The 11,332-nt window shown below is 50.5% G+C and overlaps 1 long non-coding RNA gene across 1 annotated transcript in view; it reads right to left on the bottom strand.

Moving 5' to 3' along the window:
• Nucleotides 1-1,063: 1,063 nt before the first annotated feature.
• Nucleotides 1,064-11,332, bottom strand: part of LOC139075372 (uncharacterized) — a 111,581-nt gene continuing 101,312 nt past the window's right edge. The window contains exons 4-7 of the long non-coding RNA XR_011525747.1: nucleotides 7,590-7,762; nucleotides 6,490-6,625; nucleotides 3,946-4,151; nucleotides 1,064-2,349 (exon numbers count right to left, since the gene is read on the bottom strand). This is a non-coding gene — a long non-coding RNA (uncharacterized lncRNA). The remainder of the gene's footprint in view (nucleotides 2,350-3,945; nucleotides 4,152-6,489; nucleotides 6,626-7,589; nucleotides 7,763-11,332) is intronic.

Below are 11,332 nucleotides of genomic sequence, written 5' to 3'. Positions count from 1 at the left end.
GGATCTTTGGGAAAAAAAAATTAAAATAGATCATTTTCCCTTTATTCCTCACAAATAATTTCTTGGAAAGAAAAAGAGGGAAAATTAGATTAAGGGTAAAGGAAATACATTTCCTTCTACCGTCAGGGACAAAAGAATTTGGAATTGAGAGGAGGAAGACAGAGAGTTAACATTTTCTACATCTTTATTGTGTGCTGGGAACTCTATCTACAATATTTCAAAACACCCCTTTAGGATAAGTGTGTGTTATGGGCTGAATTGCGTCCCCTCAAAATCCATATGGTGAAGCCCTAACCCCCAGGACCTCAAAATGCGACTGCGTTTGGAGAGAGTCTTTAAAGAAGAAATTAAACGAAAATGAGGTCATTATGGTGAAGCCTAATTCAGTATAACTGGTGTCCTTGTAAGAAGAGGAGATGAGGACACAGACACGCACAGAGGGCAGACCATGAAGACACAGGGTGGAGACGGATGTCTCCAAGCGAGGGAAAGAGGCTCGGAAAAACCAACCTTGACGACACCTTGATCTTGGGCTTCCAGCCTCCAGATCTGTGAGTAAATAAACTTCTAGTGTTTAAGCCACGCAGTCTGTGGCCCCTCATTATGACAGCTCAAGCAAATAACACATGTGATTATGCCTACTTTTTAGCTAAGGAAACTGACGCTCCAAGGAGGTCACGTGCCGAAGATCGCGAGCCGGTAAGTGGTAGAGCCAAGATCCTCCCCGATCCAGCCTCGGAGTCCGTGCCTTCCCGCCCTGCCAGGCCACTCTCTTCCATACCCATCCCTCCCTTAACTGCTGAGGGCTTGTTCCCCCAAAGACTTAAATGGTCTACAGCCTGTTCAGACGTTCTCCTGAAAGGGGCAACACAAGAAAGAAGTGCGGACCAGGATGGAGAACAAGGCTGTTTCAGGCTCAACTACGGACAACCAACCAGGGCGAGAGGGGTATGAAAATCACGCTGTGAGGAAGCACGCTCAGCAATATTGGAACTCATAAAATCGTCTGTCAGCCCAGGTGGAAGAGGATCCATGATTTATTCCCCATTCAACAAAACTGTAATTTTTTAGGAATGTTAATCTTTTTTATTTGACATTCTGTTTACAGATTCTGGTGAGTTTAGAACTGCTGATTCTGCATGAAATTAGGAAAGCATTATTATTTTTATTTCTCCTTACAAAGCACTCTGCTCTGCTTATTCTGCGGCGAGCCGCCACAACAGATTAACAACGTTTAGAAGTAGTTTATCTTACTATCAAGTGCATGAACACCTAAAAAGTCCCCCTAAATTATGAATTAATGTCACGTGTGCACAGGCAGGGCCGAAGAGTCCCCCAGAGCTGGGCCTTGCTAAACGACACAGCTGACCTGATAAACTCTTTCCCACTGACACGCACACAAGGGACGGGGACATATGGACGTCACACAGCATCTTAATCAGGAACGAAACCACAAGTTTCTGTGCAAGGTGGCAATTTGAGGCCACAGTTTTATCTCCTGTTCACCCATAATTCTGATGAAATGACCAACAAGAATAAAAATTTGAGACAGTTTTTGTATAAATAAAATAAGAAATAACAAAATAAAATAATTTCTTTATCAATATTAAACAGGGAAGGATAACATGAATGGCCAGACACTTTGAAAACTTCTTGAAAAGATGGAATGGGATTGAGAAAGTCCGGCCTGCTAGGGGGCATGCTCTGATTGTCCACTGTGTGAGTAAGTGCCCTGAACTTCATGACTGAAAACGCCGGCGTCTGTTTCACTCATGGATCTGCATTTGAGGCAAGACTCGGCAGGACCGGCTTCTCTCCACACCACCGAGCGTCAGCTGGAGCAGCTCAAGGCTGGAGCGTGGAATCACCACAGGCTCGCCCACTCGCTCACATGGGCAGTGGCTCATGCTGGGGAGACTCACAGGTGCTGGGGCATCTCTCTCTCTGTCTGTGTGGTCTCTCCACACTGTCCCTCCAGCATGGGGACTTCAGGGCAGCAAACTTCCTGCAAGTTCTCTCAGGGCCCCCAGGGTGCAGAAAGAGAGAGAAGGCCAGGCTGAAGCCGTACTGCTCTTTTGTGTCCTAGTGTCAGAAGCCACGCAGTGTCACTTCCACTGCATTCTATTTGTGAAGGCCAGATCCTTCTCAAAGCGCGGGGAAGCACTTGTCCTTTTGTGTTAGAGGGGCTGCAAAGTTCTGGAAGAGGATGGCATGTGGTCATTTTGAAAATACAATCTGTCGCGGTGGCGCAGTGGTGCAGCGGTTAAGTTCGCACACTCTGCTTCAGTGGCCCGGGGTTCGCTGGTTTGCATCCTGGGCGCAGACATACACACTGCTTATCAAGCCATCCTGTGGCAGGCATCCCACATAAAAAGTAGAGGAAGGTGGGCATAGATGTTAGCTCAGGGCCACTCTTCCTCAGCAAAAAAGAAGAGGATTGGTGGCAGATGTTAGTTCAGGGCTAAACTTCCACAAAAAAAAAATACAATCTGTCAAATATGTGACTGAAAAACAGCACCAGGAGGAAGCGACCACAATCACTAACAAAGCCACAATATACCTTCAGGGTCAGTGGGACAGGGGCTAGGAGTGGGGGTGAGCTGAGGAGCAGACAGGTCTGGGAAAATCCCAACCCCACACATGAACCAGCTCATGCTGGGGTCTTGCCACTTGGTGTAGACTGAAGGACAAGGTAAATGCAGCATTGTTTCAGCCATCTATTCGAGAGGCTATTATTAGAAATAAGAGCAGTTAACTTCAGTGTGCTGCGACACGCACACACAGGAAACTCACCTGCCCGGGCTGCCTCTGATCTCCCATAGACAATGAAAGCCTCCATTTAATTAAATTAGACTAGAGAAAATGTAAACTTTCAATGTTCCCCTTTAGTCTGGGACTAAAATATTTGGACAAGTACCTACAAAAACTCTGATAAAATCTATCTCAACATCTAATATTAGATATGCATAGACTTCCCTCTGTGGTTGAGAAGGAAGGAAGGGAGGGAGGGAAGAAGGAAGATTGCTGGATATATGAAATGATGAAAGTTGTTCAAAACAAAAGACTATTCTTAAGATTCAGAGCAAACACGACCCCCACCCCCAAGAAATAAGGAAAGCACTTACAGAACACCTGAGACCCAGGGGCAAGCAGAGAGCTGAGATTATTAAGGATTGCTTTCAGATTTTAAAAATTCACAAACTCAAGATGCCATAAATAGCAAGCTAGATACGAAACTAACAAATGAGAATCACAGGCCCAGATGTTTGCTCGTCATTCACAGGAAAGGAGGAAGAAAATTACACAAGGAGCCAACCCATCAGAGACACAGAGGACAAACCCAGGAAGGCGTTTCTGTCCAGGAGAGAAGAGCAAGAACGTCCTGCACAAAGACGTGAGACTTCTACTCAAAAGGGAAAAAAGAGCCACACGTAGGCATGTGCTAGTGAAGCTCAAAACACTTACATTGAACTTTGACTTTCAAGATATGGAAACTCGCAAATATTTTGGTATATAAAATGAATTACATTCAAAAATGGAAATGAATTAAATGATCCGAGTTTCCTGTAATATTAAATCACACAAGGTAAGAGAGTCAAATAATGGCTCTGAATCCTGGCAGATAATTAGAACAAATAAGGTAACTTGATAATATGGCTGGTTACAAAATAAATCATCTAAAGTAAAAAACTTTTCCTGCTCTGGACAATATGGCAAAGTAAACGCAATTCTGAAAAACGCTAGGAAGTAAGAAGAAAGGCAAGGACCCCAGAGCCTAACAAAACCAAAGAGAAACTCATGGGGAGGGAGGCACAAGGTTGTTGGATCCTGACTTAGGGTTGGGCGGAGGGGCTAGGAGTCAGCAACATGGCGCCAGGCTGGTTAACGCTCCCTGGTGTCTGCCGTATTTGCCACCCCACCATGCCCTGGCAGGTGAACGCTTACCTTATGGCCCCAGTGGGACAAGAAGCGTCAGCCTCAGCCCAGGGCCAACGACGCCAGTTGACGTGATGGGGCAGCACCAGGCCATGTCACCATGGGGCTAGCCGAGGGGAAACTGAGAAGAGCAGGTGCGCTGGCTGCTCCTAAGAGTGTCCTCCTCACCCGCACCCCTCCGTGACACCAAGTGATCCTGTCTCCACAGACCAGTCCTGTTCCAGAGAACCGAAGACGAAAACGCGCATCGTTTTCTTACAAATAAATCCCGAGAACCTGTGTCATCTAGCGTTTTCTCTCCCCAGCTTAGCATGTCTGCTTGACTTCATCTGGGATGGAGAACGTGTACCAGGAGAAGCAGAAGAGGGAGATTTGCTGTTCACCTATAATGGGCTGTTTCACTCAGTGAAGTGGAAGCAAGAAGTCTTCCCTCCAGGATGCTCACAACACCCACACGCACACACACGCCATCATCACCACCACCGCCACCCCACACCATGCTACACACACCACGTACACGCCACACCATTCACACACACACACACATATGCGTGTGCTTCTGATCTGAAGATTCTATTCGTCACAACATAAACCAATGACTCTTCCAATGTTTTTAGGCTAGTGTATAACCCTGGGACCAACGAACATTCACTCACATTTGCCAGCTAGAAGGTAGAAAGGTTTCAGATGAAAGTAAGAGGGAAGGTTGTTGCCAGGAAGTCATGCTGCCTCTGCTTGTGTTGTCAGGGAGCAAAAGGCTAGCCCTTCCAACTGTGGAACGGCCCGGTGCCTTCCCGAACCGCCCCTCCCCCGCACCGCATACCCACTTTTAGATTTTAGATTCACGCCCTCTCACATCCTGCTGCAAAATATCTCTGAGGCTGAGCCCAGCCCTCCCTGGTCATGTGTCTGTCAAATCAGCTTGCTTAATAGCAAGCCTTTGTCACTGGTTCCTCCAAGATGTCTCCCTCCCACGCACCCAAAAGAGATCGAAGAAGATGGATGCGTTTGAGCTGGACAGGAAAGGAGCAAAGTGGACAATCTTCTTTCTCATTCTGGCATTTGCCTGTGGACTTTTCTCACATCCCCAAGAATCATGGAGAGTTCTGTCTGTGCCCCGAAGGCCCTGTGGAAGGCCCCCAAGGCAATTGCGTTGGCTGGATCCAGAGCCCCTGGGAGGATCTGGAGCCCCACTAGAAGGGTTTAAGAGGCCAGCTGGAGGAAGCTCAGCCCCAAAGTTGGCTGGATCACTCAGGAAATAGCACAGATGCTGGGGCTGGCAGCGGAGAAGCCTCCCTTTGACCTCTGACCCACTGCACCCAGATCTTAACCAGAATTAGTCTGACTTCTGAGTTGCCCCTAAAACCAGTTCAAGGAGAGAGAAGGGAGAGGATGGAGGGCAGATGTTCTAAGAATCGGCAGAATGTTTGATCAAACCTCATCTTGGCTTCATTTCTTGGGAATGTCATCCAAGAGGAGAGTGTTTAGGACACTGAGAACCCCAAGTTGTGCTGGAGCCTTCATTTCCTTTGGCCAGGCTTCACTACATTTCCTAAGATGGGGACATTTTTCCATAGGGACAGTGTCATACATCAAGGTCAGGCTCTAAGGACACTCACAAAAGCCTATGTGATTCGTGACATTTCTTAGAGTAGGGGCTGGTTCTTGGAACAAAACCTGTCAGCCACACAGCCACGACAGAGCGAAGGCAGGACCACTGAGCCGGGAAGCCCAGAAGCCAGGCCATGGCCCGGGTTCTGAGCCCCGCTCTTCTCTTCCCTTCCCAGCAGTGAGGACTTGCACAAATGACCTGATCTCAGTCTGTCTCAGCTTCATCCCTAAATGGGAAGAGGAACAGTGTCTATCCTCCGGGTTGTTGCACAGATCACATGAGACAGTACAAGTAGAATGGTCAGCACAGTCCTCAAATCACTGTAAACACTTCAGTGAATGCTGGCTTTTAATATTCAGCGAGGATTGATGGACAGGGCCAGGCTCTGTGCTGGAGGCCAGGATACGGCTGAGTGAAGGGGGAAATCCAGAATCCTCCTCTGCTCTGTGGCCCTCAGGCCTGCATGCAGGGACGTTTGGTCGGCGTGGGTCCACCAGAGTGGACAAGAACATTTAAGGGGTGCAGAGGTCCTGCCAGGCTGCCCCCTAGACACCCGCAGGGCCCAGACTCACTCCCCATCACTATGCTTCCCACTCCAGGATTCAGGATGCCTCCGCCCAGCTCCCTGTTGCTTCAGCTGCACCCACCCCTCCCTTCCCAGGTGATTGCCACGTGGGACGGTTTCCTGCCTCCCCTCACCCTCCTGTTTCTGGGAGACAGTTTTCAAGGGATGTTTTTCTGCTTGGGAACAACAAGAAGGGCATGATCCCAGGCTCATGAAAGCCCCCCTAAGCCCCCAGCCAAGCAGCAGAGGGAAAGGTACTCACGCATGTCAAGGGACAAGGGTCTTGCCTTATGTGAAGGAGTGAAGCACGAGCTCATGAAGACAGTTATCGTCCACAACTGCTTATTGAGTGAGTCAAGGGCATTTCTGCACTCACCTGAGAAATTTCAGTTCAGTGGGTCTGCAAGGAGGCCCAGGCGGCAGTATCTTGTCAAAGTTCCCTGGTGAGTCTGAAGATCAGACAGATTCCAGTAGGATCAAAGAGATGCCCAGCTCCCCGAGATCTCTGGCCCCTGCAGTCCAGAAGCACAGGCCGAATGCGAGGCCTCAGGGGAGGCAGACTGTGGCCGTGACGGCTCCCTGCCATCCACTCCCTCAGTCACTGCCACCAGGGAGAGGGGACAGCAGGAAAGGTGGGACCCCCAAAAACAGAAGGTGGGGCAGATGGGGGAAACAAAAGAGGAGGAAATGCCACAGCTCTGGGGGAGGGGAGAGAACTGCTTCCGTCACAGGGCTGACCCAGCCATTCTCAAGATCCCAAGGGACCTCAGGCCTCCCAGGGGTGCCTGTGATCAGTCCCCGTAAGCCAGAGACTGCCTGTGTATTGGAAACTGCCATAAACTATCGTTAGTCTAAAGCTCTGGCCCTTTTTGTTAAGTCACAGGACACTAACCCTCCTGGCAGTTCCCAAGGGAGACAGGTTCCTGCTGAAGCACGGGCTGCGCCCTGGCCTCTCCCCCTGTGGAAGCTGCAGCTGGCCCCCTGTGAGCCAAGGATGTTGCTATCGCCCTGGGATGGCCACGGGCTGCGTCTCCGCCAGGTGTGCCCGAGAGGCCGCAGGAGCCGAGGAGGCCGAGCTCTGTGCAGGGCCTGTTTCGGACCTCGAAGCTGATCCAAGCTACATTATTACGAAAAGTTATTAACTGATATTCAGTTACAGGATCACGGGCTGAACAAAGAACGAGGCCCCGCGCAGCAGAAAACCATATGGCCTTGGAGGCTGCACACCTGCGAGAGAACAGGCAGGCCCGGTCAGAACCCATCAGCAGCTCCAGGAAAGCCATGAAGAGTGGACTTGCTCCACGGCCCTTTCTAATTAGCTGGCGGTGAGTTTTCTCAGCTTCCTTATAAAGGCCTGTGGCCCCTCCTCCACCCCGTCTGGGTCCCACGGTCCAAGACAGCTGGGGAGAAGGTCCCCACCCAGACTCCCAGTACTCAGACCATAGGAGACACTGGAAACAGGAAAATAGCCTTTACCTCTGCATCCAAAGCAAAATCGAGAGGAAACTCTTAGGGATTCATCACGAGGAATTGGTCCCACAGGGGAAAGCAGAGTGCTTTCCCACGACGGCAAGAAGCTGGAGCCATTGGTATTGATCACATGTAGGAAAATGGTCACATCGATTACATCGTATTCACCCGAGGAATGGCTGGGAGAAGAACAGAAAGATAAATGTAAACGCCACGTGACGACATGGAAAGACCTTACCATACAACGTCCAGTAAAAAAACAAAAAAAGTGGATACAAAACACATCTCTGCCACAACTATGCCGGTGAAGTTACGCACGCGTGTGGCTCTGCACGGGGCAGGGCCCGGCAAAGTGACGCAGTGTGGCTGGTGGTGGCAGAGTTGTGGGTGGTTCTTCTCGCCTTTTACTTAGAATTTTGTTAATGCTCTTTAACGTTTGCGTAATGCACACTGAAAAATAAAGCGAAAAGGAAAATAAAAGTAATGAATGTGGTTTTTAAAACTGGGAGGGGGGGCAGAAGAGAAAAACAGACAATGTGGTGTCAGAGCCAAACCCTGCCAGCTTCCCAGAGTGCAGCCACGTGAGGTGACTTTCGCGGAAGAGAATCCGTTTTCACTAATACTCATCCCTGTGAGAAAGAAGAAGAATGAACAGTATCTTGGAAGGGGGCGGAGATCCCACAAGCTCCCTCTCTGACGTAGAGACGCCGAAGTCACCGGATGGCAGGACCAGGTGAGGTTCTGCCTCAGTTTCCTCCGTGGAACCTGTCCAAGCTGCCAGAGCCGCCAGGAGGATCTGTGTCCGCCAGCGCCAAGCAAGGCCCCGGTGCCCAGGCGGATGACTTGCCCAGCAGCTGCACGGGGAAGGCAGTGGGGGGACACTGGGCAAGGCTTCCCAGGAAACAGTCCTCAGCTCTCTCCCAGCCCGGGTCTGGCCACCAGCCACGTGGCCGCAGGAATGGCACAGCTGGCCGTGCCAGCCCCAGCCCACGCTTAGCTGTGCAAACGGAAGTACCTTATAGGGACTCTTGGTCAATCAAAATAGACATTTCTGCTGTCTCCGGATCACACACATCCAGAGTCAGGGGCTAGTCACTTCTCCTACCAAACTAGAGGATTGAATAAATATGTCTTATATTTAAAATTCAAGAGACTCATCACAGCGGGGAAACTCATGTTGGAGCTCAGCTTTCATTCTCTATCACTCCGGGGGTGAGAGCAGGACTCAGGAAGTGATTGTGCATTCAGAGGGGGAGGCCAGAGTGTGTGGGAAGGGTCAGGAAAGAGAATCCCCCCCTGTGCTTCGGAGGACGAGACAAGCTTGCAAAATATCTCATCTTCCAGTCCCAGAAGGGAGGCGGCTGTGCGCCTAACATTTCCAGTTAAGGAAAACACATAAATGTTGAAGAAACAGCCTGGAACGATCAGGGTTGCAATGCCTGGCTGCAGCGAACGGAAGGGAGGGAGCAGAAGGAGCCACGCAGGAGTAATCAGCCAGCTGGCGAACAGTGATGAATGCCGAGCGACACGCAGAGATGTGGTACGGGCCACGCCGCGTGGAACACACCTCTGATACCTGAGAAGCAGCCGGACTTTGCCCTTCTGAAGAGTCAAAGCTTGTAAAATACACCTGTGACTCCACACGGCTTTTCTCCGGGAATGTGCTTACTGGCTCCTTGCCGCCCTGCTCTGTGTAACTGCCATTTGCATGTCTTCCTTTGAGGAACTGGCCTCCTGCTGCCTCAGGGATGCCATAGAGACGGACAAAATAGTTTTACCAGGCACTGCATCCCGGTCACTCAAAGGTGATATTAGATCTGGGGGCAGTTAACACTCCCTGGAGAAAGATACGAATCTGAGAGATGAAAGCATTCTTAAGCCCTACAAGATCCCCCTGCTTTCAAGCGTCTTCGATGCTTTAAACACCTCTCCCTTGCTCTCCCGTCATGGCATTTATCTCTGTGCTCCAGCAGACAGATGGAAGATGGGGCCGGCATGGGGTTTCCACCGGAAGTAGGTCCAGAGGAAGAAATCCTGCCTTCCCAGATGTGTTGTGCTCTCCTGCCCTTTGGGCAAATCTTCCCAAACTCTTGTGTCTTGCAGCTAAGCATCTTGAAGACAAAAAACGAGGAAAATCAAATGTGAAACAATAGGGTTTGTTTTTTTGTCCTTATTATTTATCCTTTCTCAAGTGGAGATTGAGCCCTGCACTTAGCAACGTGATGTCCTACCAAGGAAATGGCTGACTTCAGGTGGGACCTTAGGACAGGCACAGATGGGGGTGTGTGCATGTGCAGGGAACATGCCCCGCCCACTATGTCCAAACATCCAACTCCTACCTTCCCCTCCCAGGTCAGCTTCTAATGCCACATCCTCCGCCAGTCCCACAGGTATGAGACATGTCACACGTCCTGGATAGGGGCACACACTCTGAAGCCACACCTCCTGCATTCACATGTCAACAATGCCGCTTGGCACTGTGCAACCATGGACAAAGTGCCCAACCTCTCTGTGCCCCAGTCTCCTCACCTACAAAATGAGGACACAAATAGTATCCATTGCACAGGTGTTTTAAGTAAACATGTCACATGGGAAGCTCTTTCAAGAATGCCTCACATAGAGTAATGGCTCAGTAATCAGTGACCACCATTACCCTCACAGGATTCTCTTGACGCTTTCTGGTGGCACACCCACTTCCGTGCGATTTTTTTTTTTTTTTTTTTTGCCTTGGGGTCTTCTTATCTGAGTCACATCTTGCTTTCTGTCCTGTAAGGAAAGATTTGGGGGCCCTATTCTTTTTATTCTTTCCTTAAAATCCTTTAGTGGAAAAGAGGGACTGACTGTTAAGTGAACGAGTAATGACAGACAGAACACGAGAGCACACCACAATATTGTGCCACACCGTGTGGCCTTCCCGCCTGCTGGGATCCCGGGCAGAGAAGGCAGAGTAAGAGACATAGAGCAGAGTGCGCAGGGAGAGAAGCCCAGGACATCCCAGGCTGGGGAATGACGTGTGGACAGGAGGGTATGCAGAGCTGGGCGCGTGTCTGTGTGTATGTGTGTCTATTATGCGTTTTTCCAAATATTCATGTAACTTGTGTAATGAGCTCTTACCATGTGCTAAACTCTGTGCCGGGAACAGAGTGGGAGGCTGGGGCAATGGGGGAAAAGTTTTACCAAGACTCTAACCTTAGAGTGCACTGTGATTTGGGGGGAAAAAATCTCATTTGGCTTCCAAATACCCACATCCTCTGTGTTTTCCCAGGTGTTGCCTCCACCCTCCCAGGTCCTTCCAAAGCAGCTCAGCCTTGGCCAAGGGGAGAGGAGAAGGAACCCATGGGCCCCGCACTGCCTGCCAGCGTCTTCTTGGTGGCTAGCTGCCCTGCTCAGCCTCGACTCCCCACCACCGCGGCCCTCCCTCTGGGGGCCACACCGTCTCGCTGAGCCCCCGTCCCATTCGACCCCACAGCGGGCGCTGCGTCCCGTGCCCCTCGTCTGACGTTCCCTCCCACGCAGCAGCAAGAATGAGCGCTCCCACGGGGTCCTCCTGCCCAGCGGGGAAGACTCCCTGCTCTCCGAACCTCTCATAAAGCTGAACTGAAGACGTCAACCCAAGTGGGTCTGCACGCCTGCCAAGCCTTCAGGAGCGCACTGGCCACCCGTCAGAGCCAGTGAGAACGCCCAAGGTCAGCTGGTTGGGCCTGACCCCACATCTGCCTGGCGTAAGGATTATTTTGAGCTGAAGACAA

The sequence above is a fragment of the Equus przewalskii genome, chromosome 13, assembly GCF_037783145.1.
Source record: "Equus przewalskii isolate Varuska chromosome 13, EquPr2, whole genome shotgun sequence".
Classification (NCBI taxonomy): Eukaryota; Metazoa; Chordata; class Mammalia; order Perissodactyla; family Equidae; genus Equus; species Equus przewalskii.
Note: the sequence above shows the minus strand (reverse complement) of the source record. Positions and strands in the feature narration are given on the sequence as shown.